We start from the raw sequence: 12,030 nt of genomic DNA, 5'->3' as shown, positions 1-12,030 counted from the left end.
AGTATTTTCCGGGGGGGGGGGGGTGCTGTGTGTATTATTCTTCACAGGCAGCACCCTTTGGAAAGGAGAGCTGTAACCAAAACAACCTAGATTTTAAATAGAATCCACCTTTTGTATGTGTGTGTTCTTGTCAAATTTATCTGGACCAATATCTGCCTTACTGTTTTTTAATAGTTTAATCCCCGTTTATTTGCTTGTCATTTTTTAAAAATCGTACCCAGGGCCATGATGTTTGGCCTTAATAACAATCATTAAAAATTGAATAGAGCAAGTATGTATAGTCACTAACGTGGTTTTAGTCAGTCGCATTTTGGGTTTAAGTACATACATTGATTTGTTAGAAGGCCTTCATTATATACAGATAGACAGGCCCCATGCACTTTACATATTTTGGACCTAATTAATTATAATCTACTTGTGGTATCTGATCATTTGAAAAGTGGATACTTGTAGTCCAAATGTTCATGTCATGCAAGTATGATAATGTTGGTTGTTTACTTTTACTTCAGTTTCGCCCCAGAAAAAAATCACCGTTTCCGACAGCACATAGAGATGTAATGTGTATGTACAAGAGCGGAAGATTATTATGTAACGATCAATGGATGATGATTGATGAATGTCTATGGCTTCTTGTTAATGCTTCATCTGATTTTGATAATTCTCAATATAACCTCTCACAAACATCGGAAGTTCTTGCCCATAGCTCTTGGTCTACCGCCGGCGTGAGACACCCCAGAGCAGGGTTTTTAATTGGGGCAATACTCATCACCACTTAGTATCGTGTGAAGTATCACAGAAATTGTAAACGGAAATACACGGCTGGATCGGGTGGGTTATTCCAGATGGGCTTACTTAATTATAGGTTGTTACACTTTCAAGAAAACATTAAATTTAGGTTAATTTGATGGCATGTTTTTCGGCAATAAAAATTACATTTATTTTCCTTTACTGCGTTCTCTCTCGTTTAGAAATTAATATTCTAGTATGAGATCACGGTTGGGGGTCTTTTTTCAAAATAAGATTGAGCAAAATATTTATTTCTATACCTATCATATGGATCCGAGATTTAAGATTTCCCTTTGTGTTCGCCTGTTATTGCCATTTGAAATATATATTTTTATTGTATTGAATTGTTTTAAAGCAAACACAAACCAGTGGTTTTGAATAGAACCAACCCGAGTTCTACTCCTTACCCATAACGCATCATTCTGAGCAGACTTTTCTTGTATTACAAGCCCACTCATAACAAACTAATTTACTACTCAACACATGCATACCGCAATGATTTTTGTTTCCAAGTAGCTAAAGAAGTATATTTTCCTCTTAAATATATCATTTTCTATAGGATTGCATGCACAAATGTAATTTTCAGCTAATTCATTCTCTGTATTATCATAAATATCTCAAAAAGCATACCCTCATTTCAAAACTTTTTTTTTTTTTTATAACACACAGTCAGGGAAACGGTTGTGGTACATTCATCCCCTGTTTAAGAAACAGAATAACGTCGTTGATCATGTCTATTTTGTTTTTTAAAAATGCTATGATTTTCAAATGGTTATCCAAAAAACTCAAAATCTTAAGATTTCTTTTCCATCTTTCTTTTTTTAGAATACCTGTTAAAATGTAAGAACTAAGACATACAAACTATACCTCTCCAATGAAGTTTTTATCTCTTCTACTCACGTATCTTGCATTAGCATGGGTAAGGGTTATGGATGATTTATTTTTTGAGGCAATATACAATTCATTGGACAAGTTCACATTGTAATTCTGAAAAATTTAGGATAATGTGTAAATATCTAAAATCCACTTCAATTGTTTATTTATTTATAACGTTATTTTGCTGTTATTAGAACGTATTGCTTGTCATCATGATTATTGTTTACTTGTATTTGAATTCTTTTAAATGACGAGTGAACACCAAAGTTCCCTTTAATGGACAATTAATCAATTCAATTAAATTCAGAAGATTATTAAATGTTGAGATTCCAATTTATATATCTCGTGTTTAAAAAATGAGAGCCCGATCACAATTTAATTTTGAAAAATATTTATCATATTTTTACACGAGAGTAGCAAAGGCGAATGCGATGTTTTCCTATTTTTAGGGTCTTCAGAGTAAAGATCAAAATACGACATCACGAAGTTTGCAAGTTGGGAGGTTATTCGAACAGCTTATCGCTAATCAGTGACTAGTAGTAATCATTTAAGTTATATAATCTAAAAAAATGCCTCATGATTAATCAAATGTCTTGTTGTGTACTTCTATCTTTATTGATTCATTATTCATGTATTGTTTTCATGATAGCTCATTATCAATAAAAGTGTTCATCCTCAATCAAGATGTACTTCAAAATAAGAAAAGACGAGCGGAAAATAAAACACAAATTTTCTCAAATATTCAATGTGTCAGAGTGAAATAAATGCTCAAATGAATCATTTCGCTAAAGGAACAAATATTCTGAAATTAAGGGTTCTTAAGTACCCTTCGATGTTAAAATCAAATAAATGAAAAAAAAGAATAATGTCATCTGTTCAATCTTGAATACAAGTTCATACTTCGAAAGATCTCTTCCAAGGCGACTGAGTTTAAATATGGGTGAATTTCTATTTTGAAATCGGAAGTAGCTTGCGTCTCGTGCAAAGACCCACCTGTGATAACAATACGCCTCCAATCATCTAACTGAAAATAGGCCCAAGGGCCCTCAAAATGTGTCAAAAATCAGTGGTACTACATTTAAAGCTGCTCTTTAAAGCTGGTCTATCTCAATCATGTATGTACATCAGTCAATTTTCCATCCATATTTCTAAAGTATCAATGGAAAAAAATAATCTGAAAATTTGCTGAAAAGGAACACTGAGTTTTTTGAAAAAGCACGAATACAATTATATTTACTCTGAGAATGAGAATGGAAGTGTGAGCATTCTAGTGAGACCAATGAAGTTATCTGCACGGCGAATATCATGATTTACATGTACTTTACATGTCGTTACCTTGCGAGATCCAACATTCCTTAAGTATGATAAACATAATCTGTGATAATTATGAATCATCGAATATATTTTTAGACGAATGTGCCTACAATAGTAGCAAAATTCAACCAATTACAGTATGATAATGATTTTCATTCATAATAAATAGACGATAGAAGCTTTAAATGGACCAAAAAAGGAAGCAGTGTTGGCGGGGGTCCATGGTAGCCTGGATCGGAAGGTCAATGCCATAGTGACCTTTGACCTCCATCAACTGGGGTGGTAAAAATAATCGGGGCTGCAGTTCGACTTGTCAAGTTCAGTGTGTGTCATCGGGCTCTTTGGGACTTCAATAATTACTTAATCATGTGTAAATATTCACGCGATATGCCCATTCCCCTACTCAAAAATGACAGAAATATAGATTTCGTGAAGATTCTGGTTTTCCAGGCCGGGTTACATGTCATTTAGGCCTTTTTTCACTGTGCTCACGAAGAAGAGAATTAAATACGATTGCAAGAATTTTAGAGCTCACAGACATATCATGTATTGAATGATACAGAAATGAATTATGTAGAAAAATATGTTAAAATAAAATGTTCATTGCCTATATTGCAATCAAATCATTCAATCTTTTGCCTAAATGACCCATAATGTCAATCGGTACATCAATACACTGTCATGGATGTATTTTGTTTTTATCATCGTTTCTTGGTGGGGGGGGTCAAAGCGCTTCTATTAACATGATTAATGCAAGCATGCAGTGACAGAATCAAAATTCAGACTAATACTGATGCCAAGATATAAATTAGATATATATAATTTATATATAAAATTTATGATCCCCTCATATTTGTCAATTGATATTAGACTTATCAGCCGTCTGTTATCTTTAAAGTTTCTACATCTCTTTTGTACTCTCTTATTATTTTTTGAAATATTAAAACATTTTTAAACAAGTTGTTTGAAACTTTTCACAATAGTTTTAGAGTAACGGGCTTAAACAATGCACTTAAATTTGAAAGTTTTCCACCACATTCTCTGTACAAGCAATGGTGTTCCTAATGGTGCATAATCTGCAACGCCCCTATCCCTCCCTTTCCATGTCTATATCTTCTTCGCAGTCATTGCGTTTTTGGTATGTACCAGTTTTATCAATTCTATAATCATGATAATGATGATGGTGATGATGATGGTGATGATGAGGATGATGATGACGACGATGATGATGATGATGATAACGATGATGATGATGATGATGATGATGATGATGAGGATGATGATGAGGATGATGATGATAATACTAACAATAATCATAACGATAATATGCAACAATCCCTCCTTAATCTAATTATTGATACAATGTTTTAAGCGTTTTTACCTCGGCTTTAGCACGACTATCTTGATAAGGTGTTCGAGCATTTAAGGAATTCCTTCCTACCGGGTACCGACTCCACTACACAAGGATGGACAGTGGCAGATGGAGATAAACGCCCTGTCAAATGACCTTTTCCCTTTCTCTTATGTAATTATCATAAGCATTCTATTTCTAATCCACATGTGTGACGATACTTTAGATAGGCCTACTTGGTACTAACGATGTTTCGTGTGAACAATTATAATTGAATATTATGCTTTTACATTTTCCTGTTTGTATAATGATGCATGATTTACGCTAAGTCATGCTCGAAAGGTTGCAGCAGATCCACCATCACTGCCTTGTTAAAAGTGCATTTCGAGTGCATCTTACCTGAGAACGAGATCAAACTCAGTGCGATGTGGAGTGAGTCAAAGCTTCTAAATACCCGTTTACAAAAGAATAGAAAGACAACCACAGGGTTGCTGTTCCAAATCATCCCTTCATTTAAAATACACAGGGAGATTAGCCAACTAAACAGCACCTATTGCACCTTCGGTGGCACTACCTTTTTGTTGCGTTTCAGAGTCTGAGTCAAGTGTCGGCCCATGATTTTTTTTCATCGAAGTATTGTTTTTCTTTTTTACTTAACCTAGTAACTGCTGCATGTCAATGACACGGAATAGGGGGAGAAGAAAGAAGGACGTGAGGGATTAAAGCGGGCACGTCATATCAACAGGTGCCGTGTCTGCCCCCGTCAGGCATCGGCTCGGCTCGATACGTTGGGCAGGACCTCTTTGTCGCTTCTATTAAATGGATGATGCCTAACAACTTACGGAGGCAAATGTTAAACAGGGGTGCAGCGTTTCAAAGTAAGTAGGGAAAAAAAGATCTTCAGAAAATAGACATTGTTAATGGGTCTTTCTTCCCACGCATTGACTAGTGCAGGTTGCCAAGACCATTTTGGTTTTCCCAGTGATGTGCGCTTTGTGTATCTTGAATTTTCAATTTAGCATAATATAATTAAAGCAAAAATCATTTTTCGAGGAAGACACTGCAGGTGAGATTGAGATTTTCTGTCAAAAAATATGTCTAAAAATATGGTTATGATAATCACCAACCGCCACATCCTCCTTCTTTGTGTATCGCGTGTTCGGAAGGTATAATAATTTTCATTGTGTTCAATAGGCTACCAGAGGAAAATGAAGAAACAATTATGAGGCGACGCTACAAAATTCTAAAATAGTAAAAATTGAAAAATAAAGAGAAAAGGAACGACGAAAGGGGGAGAAAAATAGTATACAGAGTATAAAAAGAAATCTAGGTCGTCTACTCAATTTTGTATGTTCAATAGACAAAAAGGCATTGCCCATGAAATATACCGGCGGTGCGTTTGTGTCAAAGAGAGGTAGTTTAATATCTTACGAAGACAGCACATGGTTTAATTTTTTTAAATTGTCATGGAGTGGATCTTGTAGCTTTTGAGAACAAAATTAATACAACTTTTTGTTATCAATCATTTATCTTACACAAATTCCTTTGGTGGCACCTCGCACAACTCGTCAACTATGAGAAAATAGGTGACAAAATGCACTTGTTTTAGATCATTTTCGTGTACGCGAGAGAGGGTTAGTAAGAAAGCAGTTGCCCCTGGGTATGATATAATTCAACCATTGTTGCTTCATCATCCATTCATGACGATGAGTAATGAATAGTTACCTCTTCTTGCTCTAGATACAACCATGGGAGCAAGGAAAACATACATAGTCATTCCTTCGGGAGGTAAACCACTGCAATCCTGTGATCAGTTTAACTTGTAGAGCATTAAAAACAGACATATATAAATGGTAATAACGTTTTGTCACGTTTCTGATCATATATTCTCTTTTCAATGACTTTTAGAAACGTATGTTTAAGAAAATGTGTAATGATACTTCGCTCAAAATTGCAAAAAATTAAATGTGCTTTTTAATCCTAACGTTTGGAAAAGTTTGAATCTAGTTGAAATGTATAATATACCTTCACGCGCGTACCATTTCCAAAATGAATTCAACAAAATATATATTTAAACTATACATCATTAATATCTAAGTAGAGACAAATATTTTGAAGGGCAGTGTATTTCTGAAAAAATATGTTATTAAAGATAGCTTTTGGAAATATCGAAATTAGTGTAAGGTATATTCACAACACAGTCAGACCAGGGAATTACAATTAATTAATCAGATAGTGATCCAGTGATTTAAGTGCATCGAACCTAGCAAATGCTGACAATATGGGTTAAATCAATGTGGATATGAGTAATTAATGTTGGACTTGTCTGATTAAAGAATATCAACAGGAAAATCATGTTACCGATCGATCACTCAACATCGTAACACCCCATAACATACATGTCACGATTACATAACAAAGTGCCCCAAGTTCTTTCTATTAATGACTCTTTAATCTCATTATATTCTACTTTTTGCATTAGAGAGAGAGAGAAAAGGCTTATGTTTTAATCCATCATGTTAAGCATGTTAAGCCTTTAGGGAAATTTCATTTCGTGAGAGGCAGGAAGGACAATTCGACGTATTGGACATGTGACAAATTAGAAAATGTCCGACTCGGTTTATTGACAACAACATTACATCTGATGGTCTGATGTGTTCTGTTGTTTGTGTATAAATTCAACGTCTAGTTAGATATAGTTTATTGGCTTGTTTGTGTTTTTCTCAGTAATTGAGGATATGGATATGATTTTTTTAGAATGTAAAAAGTTAAATATAATACCTTTAGAGCACCGTTGCATAGCAGGTAATATTATCATGATTAAATGAAGTTTGTCATCAATTGGTAACTTCAATGGAATCTTTCATTTTGATTGGCTCCTGAGCATTGTTAACATGATAATTACTAGTGAATGGTGAAGTGATAACCTTTATTTCATAAGATCCAGGTCTGGGTGAAATATTTCGTAATCTATGATTTAAGAAATTTTGTTATCGCTATAAGTTCGTCAGGCAAGTATATCGAGACTATGAAATGAGTCTGGATTGTAAGCTTATGGTGCGTGAAGAATAATTGAAGAATTCCGATCTGGGTCTGAAAGCATCAAGCAAGCTTAGGATTGATGTGGTGTGACGTAAATGGGAGGATTTTATCAGGAAAAGTGTAGGAATGATAAATCTTGTTTGGGATATTCGGTATTTGAATCTAATGACATAAATGATAAGTCATGTCACGATCTGAAACGGCAAACAGAAGAGAAATCTAGACATATAGAAGAATATCCAGATAGATCTTTTTATACTGTATTTTCGGAGAAGTATATTTGGGCGTTGTATGAATTTACGTTCAATTTAATATCAAGCGTACGTCTTAAAATCAGGAGTAGGTCCTTTTGCGTTTTTGCGACTTTCTTTGAACGCCCAATTAAGCTTGATTTGGGGACTTACGCGTGATTTTCAATTGAACCTACATTCAAATTTCTTGCAACAGTCAATATGGTCAAAAGGGTTTACTGATATACTAAATCGTCTTCATGTATCCAGTGATCCAGTTGTACACGAAGGGGACGAAGACATTCATTGCGTGGAACTGTCACATCGGATCGCATAGACATCGGGAGCGGGAAAAGGAACCCAATTACTTGTCATCCGATACCTGACAAGGTCTCTTAAGAAAATAACTAGGTAACTGGAAAGCATGTTTCAATTCCCTTTTAACTGCTTTTTGAGTGGGAGAGCCAACGAAGAATACCCCGTATCGATCAGTCACCCTCACCAAAAGTGCAGAGACACCGCTCGCTCAGCACCCAACTTGATTCTTGATAGGTTGCTCGTTAACCATGTTAACATTGTTCCTCAGTGTGGCGTTATGGAGCTACCGATCTCGACTTATCACGAAGAACCACCCACACCATTGGTTAGACCTATCACTTTTAATTACCAAAGGACCTGGTCAGTCCCTAAGGTATATGTATATACCTATTTCTCGAGTCATCCATTTAGGTCACAACGGTGACGTCATGTGTTCTTGCTCTGGTCAGTCCCGTACCCCTTCACAAATGGAGAGAAGAGTGCGGAAGATCAATTCAATTTCGTGTATTAGTTCTTGATCTTTTTTCAATCACGTCTGTACTGTTGACAGATCCTGCGAATAAGATTAGCAATTATACAATGCCACATCAATTATTCTCTTTTTTCAGAATATATATATTTTTTATGCGGTGAAATTAATAAAAAAACTGCACTAAAATTGTATTGTTTTAATTCAAACATGCTTTCATTCGGCTTGGAAGAAACGCAGTTCTAAACAATAACTTTGATGAACTCCCCCTTTTAAAATGGCTTCGTGCCTTCCAGACGGCATATGCTACCTTCATTTTATTAGACTCTCCAAAAGGATGTCACATTCGCTTATTCCAGGCACCATATTAATCGCCCTATCCTACATTTTAAGAGTTGGCAACATTTGTTTATTAACTGACACTTTGCCAACGTTCTGCTTAACATGACTGAACATTAGTCGTGGGGTTACATGACTCGTGATTTAACTTCTATTCGATCGACCGATTGCGACTGAACCGAGACCGAGGTTAGATACAGCCTAGGGTTGAAAGTTCATTGCACGTTTTAAAGAAACCCTTTTCACTCTCTGATCCTGTAAAGACTGTTCTTAAGTGGACGAAGGTAATGATAATACAGACCACCTTTGTAAATCAATTTCAAGACGTGAAAAGGCCGTAGAGCCACTGTGACGTGAAAAAAGTGAAAAAATTATAGTGATTAGATAGATGAAAATAAGAAGGGCAGCTTACAGTGGCAATCCGTACAGCCTTCTCAAATCACTATTCAGTAGAGAATACAACTTTGATCATTGTTTTGCCTGTCAAATTTTGTTACGTAATTTATTTATTGCATTTTCTTTGCAAATTTGTTTATGAAAAAATAAAGAAATCTATAAATGAAATGATTTTTTAAAACTAGAATTCTAGGTTATGTTGTGTCAGGACGCATTAGAGAAAGATTTGATGATCAAAAGGGGAAAAGAAATGTCAGCAAAGAAAAAGCATTTTGTAGGTATAAAATAGCATGCAGTCTTACTGTACGACAAGCTCTATAGTGATTTTGTCTCGTCATTTTTTCCGTTTTGACTATGAACCCTGAGGCGATTGTCTCATTGTGGTACAAACCACATAGCCACATGTAACTAACCAATTCTGTGTGATTATGACCATAAAATTAATGTTATGAACTTTTTATTGTTCTTTTCCAACTATCTGCGTCAAATTGATATATGCTATAATATTTCTCATCATTATCAATGACGTCATCATTATATTATGCTGCAAATATAAGTACTCCTAAACGTTCTGTGTGCAATTGATGGAGATTGCGCTAACTAAATTCATTTACAGGTTATTCATTTTGGATGGTGTGTTTATAGATTCTGTCTAGAGGTTGACGTGATGATTTACCTCTTCTAATTACATGACACAGAGCATTGCAATTTAAAGGAATATGTCAAAAGCTTATTATTGCTAGACAAAATATATTTAGCAGATATGGTCTAAAGAATGAAGTTGCACAATACCCCTTTCTCTTTCGAAGAAGTTGTTCTGTTCATCATCTCTATTCTTTGACAGGCTAAATCGATTTCGGATGGAATATAGACAGGCTAGTAGTCTTTTGTGTAAAAAAAGCTTGTCAACACCTCACATGCACTGCATACGAACAGATTATTCAATTCTAAGAGTGACGGCCTCTGCAGTGGGAATGACTTCAATATGTTTAGGATGTAAAGGAGGATGTCCCATCAAAAATATATCGTAAGAAATGGAAAAGAAAATGGAGAGCGAAGGAGAGAATTGTACAAAATTGTTGGAAATCCTCCCGACCCCAGGGATAGTTTGTGGGCGGCTTTGTGACTATTATAAGATGGGTTCTATATACTATTCAAACAAGAAGATTCTTCTTTGTCTGATCATATGGAAGAAAATTGTACCTCATTTGTCACGAATTGTATTCAAGTATTATTATTATTTATGTTACTTACAATTTTGCTTCCTTCGGGCTTACTCTGAAGAAGAAATTGCATTCTGACTGTTATATACTTATAAATCCTACCAGCAAAAAACAAGGTGATTTCAGGGTTTGTAGGGACATTTTCTTGTCGATTTGATTTTCCATCGGAAGGCACCCAGCTAACGCATGAATACGGTGATTTTTTTTTTCATTTTCGTAAATTCAGATTAGGTGTTTATAGAGCGAGGGAAGACAACCTGAATTATGCCTCCATAACCAAAACCAACTACATTACCGCACATGAAATTACATAAATATCAAGTTTTTTCCTTCGGGCCAATAGTAAAAGAAAGTGCAGATCAGATTTTAATCGTGTAGTTCTCCTGAAATTTTAGATACTTTTTCAAAAGAAATATAACTGAATGAAGAGGAGGGAGAAGGAGATATCCCCGGGGAAAGGGATAGAGGTCAAATCCCTCACTCAAAGCCGTTGACGACAATTCCAGCACACGGGGTCCTCTGCCGAGATTACGGGGGAAGAGCCCCGTCGCTTGACTACAAAGCGGGGAGGTGATTCTAATGCCGAGCACATGAGCTGGGATTTGCAGGCGGGATTGTAGCGGTGCAAAGGGGATGCTACATATTTCCCTTTTTTCATGTCTTCAAGTGGGCATGATCGACAGGCCGTACGCCTCCAATCGACATGCGAGAGAGAGATGTCTTGTCCAAACTGCGGCTTTGCATCATGATGACAACCTACCTAAAAAGTACAAGAAAGAGCTCCTTAGACATACGCCACCGGCTTAGTTGGTGAGGAGTTAAGAGTACTTTCATCTGATCATATCATTCAGTCAGAGGGCCATCGCTGCATAAGGGGTGTGGGAGGGGGCGACCGCCTTTGTGATATTTCAAGTAATTACATTCTAGCATTGTACATTTGTAATTACATTGTACAATTTTTGTATGTTTTTTTTATAACCAAATAAATAATAATAAAAAAATAGTAAAAAAGTGGATGAAAAAGGAAGAAGACATTTCATGTTGGTCATCTGAAGAATAAAAAAAGAAGTCACCTTTATGTGATATTTGCCTCTTTACCAAAATACCCGCTACCGCCCCTGAGTTCTGCACATTACGTGCAACTCAGAATTCCTCCGCTGATTTTGCTATCATGATTGAACTTTTTTCATCCCATGGTATAGTACTTTGGAAAGTGCATACAATTGTTCCGGTTGGGACATATAAAACATTCCTTGTTTCCAAAAAACGAAATGTGAGGGGAAAGAGAAATCTGAAGTCCTCTCAGAATGAAACGTTGATTATACTCTTCTGAATTGTAAAAGTTTAATAATGATGAAATTCTCATTTTCTATTCCATGGTATACAATATTTTCACTGTAGTCTTCTTTGACTTGATTGATTTTATTCTATTTTATCCATATATATGCATAAATATATACATATATATTATATATATATATATATATATATAATCATAAAAGGTATAGTAAATGCCGTAGAAATAAAATCATAGATTTTAAAAGGAGCATAGCTCTCAAAAGGTAAAGTCACACTCTTCGTCAGTGCCCATGATGTGACAAAAAAGAGAATTCAAAATCCGTTTCTGAAACAGTCGTGAAAAACACGTCTGTTCATGGGCATACGGATTGAGAAACTCACCTTTCA

This window comes from Lytechinus variegatus, chromosome 12 (genome assembly GCF_018143015.1).
Source record: "Lytechinus variegatus isolate NC3 chromosome 12, Lvar_3.0, whole genome shotgun sequence".
NCBI classification, from domain to species: Eukaryota; Metazoa; Echinodermata; class Echinoidea; order Temnopleuroida; family Toxopneustidae; genus Lytechinus; species Lytechinus variegatus.
This window is presented reverse-complemented; position numbering follows the sequence as displayed.